Source organism: Schistocerca cancellata, chromosome 4 (assembly GCF_023864275.1).
Source record: "Schistocerca cancellata isolate TAMUIC-IGC-003103 chromosome 4, iqSchCanc2.1, whole genome shotgun sequence".
NCBI lineage: Eukaryota > Metazoa > Arthropoda > Insecta > Orthoptera > Acrididae > Schistocerca > Schistocerca cancellata.
Window position 1 is genome coordinate 335,584,983 of NC_064629.1, and position 2,929 is coordinate 335,587,911.

A 2,929-nucleotide genomic window follows, 5' to 3' on the forward strand; every position below is an offset into this window, starting at 1 on the left:
CGGTGATATATATATATAAAAAAGAGAATTTAAATAAAAAGAAATAAATCAGTTTATATTTGGAAATTTATTTTAACATTGATCATTGAAATTTCAGCATATTAAACGTGAGTCATAACTAAGCTGGTGCCTTACGATGTCCGCTAATGCCGCAATCTTATCATGTATTTGTCTGTTGTCCTCCGCCCCAGTCTGCTTCAATTGTTCTACTTGCTGTTCGAGTGCGTGAATCGCTTGACTGTTGTCCGCTACTGTGTTGCTAACGGACGTGGGACAATGCGTTTCCGCCTCCTGGACCCTCGAGAGTACCTGTGGCATTCCCTTTGGCATTCTTCTCTCAGCGCTTAGAAATTCCTAAGTAGCTGTTCTTGGCTCTCTTTCGATTCTGCATCACGACTCCGCTTGCCCTGTTCTAAGGCTTGCAGACGGTCATCGATTTGTTCAAATGTACGGCCTAATTCTTTCATAATATCGCTTTTTATTTCACTTGCCAGATTGTTTATTCTTTGTGAGATATCATCGGACACTCTCTGCATCGACTTGTCGACTTTACTTGTCTGCTGGATTAGGTTTTCGCCTATTTGTTCGCCTAGCTCGCCGATTGATTTTTCAGATTTCTCTGTCATTTGTTCGCCTAGCTCTTGGATCGATTTTTCGGATGATTCTTTTTGTTCTCGGAACGATTTTTCTGATTTCTCTGCGTTTTCTTTATTTTGATGCAATAAGGCTTTTATGAGTTCTACCAAATCAATTTGGTTAGTTGGAGGCAAATTAATCTCTGGCTCTGCTGTGAGCCCGTTCGTCCTGTTTTGCATTTCCTCTGAAGTATTCCCCATTGCATTTTCGGAACCGTCCGACGTGTCAATATTCGAAATCAAATTACCCCCTTGGTCCATGTTGCTTAAGTTGTTGGACCGCCTACTTTTAGCTTGGTTACGTGTCTGCATTCGTTCAATCTATACCCAGTACGCAACACACTAATCACAATAAATGTATCCCCCAAAAATTACGACAGTCACACGAAAGATACCCAACCTAGTATGCACTTTTTCACACGCAAAACAGATTTATATCTTTGATCGAAGTCAGTGCAATTTACAAGCGAGAAGAAAAACACATACATATAAAACACACAAATATAGAAAACAAAACAAGACAAACAACACAACGCCGCTCAACAACGCCGTGAATCTTTTGAAAGTCTGCTCAGAAGCAACGCAGAAGTTGTTTGAGCGCTGCAGGGAAAAAAATTAAGATTATACAACGCTCGCAATCTAACGTTTCAGAGATTCCAGAGTCTAGCGGAATCACAGAACAGGGTCGCCATGTGTAACGTTGTTGCTTTAATTTGCTATGAAAGCGGTACTGATAGACAATAAAAGCGGTTTAAAAGCTGTGAGTTATCTGAGGAAGTTAACCTTGCATTACTGCGCAACTGTTTCACCAGGTATCCTGTCTAGCTTACCAAATTCCCAACCAGACTAACATTAATTATAATCTTTTAATAGTCATACGACAACCGGTGATATATATATAAAAAAGAGAATTTAAATAAAAAGAAATAAATCAGTTTATATTTGGAAATTTATTTTAACATTGATCATTGAAATTTCAGCATATTAAACGTGAGTCATAACTAAGCTGGTGCCTTACGATGTCCGCTAATGCCGCAATCTTATCATGTATTTGTCTGTTGTCCTCCGCCCCAGTCTGCTTCAATTGTTCTACTTGCTGTTCGAGTGCGTGAATCGCTTGACTGTTGTCCGCTACTGTGTTGCTAACGGACGTGGGACAATGCGTTTCCGCCTCCTGGACCCTCGAGAGTACCTGTGGCATTCCCTTTGGCATTCTTCTCTCAGCACTTAGAAATTCCTAAGTAGCTGTTCTTGGCTCTCTTTCGATTCTGCATCGCGACTCCGCTTGCCCTGTTCTAAGGCTTGCAGACGGTCATCGATTTGTTCAAATGTACGCCCTAATTCTTTCATAATATCGCTTTTTATTTCACTTGCCAGATTGTTTATTCTTTGTGAGATATCATCGGACACTCTCTGCATCGACTTGTCGACTTTACTTGTCTGCTGGATTAGGTTTTCGCCTATTTGTTCGCCTAGCTCGCCGATTGATTTTTCAGATTTCTCTGTCATTTGTTCGCCTAGCTCTTGGATCGATTTTTCGGATGATTCTTTTTGTTCTCGGAACGATTTTTCTGATTTCTCTGCGTTTTCTTTACTTTGATGCAATAAGGCTTTTATGAGTTCTACCAAATCAATTTGGTTAGTTGGAGGCAAATTAATCTCTGGCTCTGCTGTGAGCCCGTTCGTCCTGTTTTGCATTTCCTCTGAAGTATTCCCCATTGCATTTTCGGAACCGTCCGACGTGTCAATATTCGAAATCAAATTACCCCCTTGGTCCATGTTGCTTAAGTTGTTGGACCGCCTACTTTTAGCTTGGTTACATGTCTGCATTCGTTCAATCTATACCCAGTACGCAACACACTAATCACAATAAATGTATCCCCCAAAAATTACGACAGTCACACGAAAGATACCCAACCTAGTATGCACTTTTTCACACGCAAAACAGATTTATATCTTTGATCGAAGTCAGTGCAATTTACAAGCGAGAAGAAAAACACATACATATAAAACACACAAATATAGAAAACAAAACAAGACAAACAACACAACGCCGCTCAACAACGCCATGAATCTTTTGAAAGTCTGCTCAGAAGCAACGCAGAAGTTGTTTGAGCGCTGCAGGGAAAAAAATTAAGATTATACAACGCTCGCAATCTAACGTTTTAGAGATTCCAGAGTCTAGCGAATCACAGAACAGGGTCGCCATGTGTAACGTTGTAGCTTTAATTTGCTATGAAAGCGGTACTGATAGACAATAAAAGCGGTTTAAAAGCTGTGAGTTATCTGAGGAA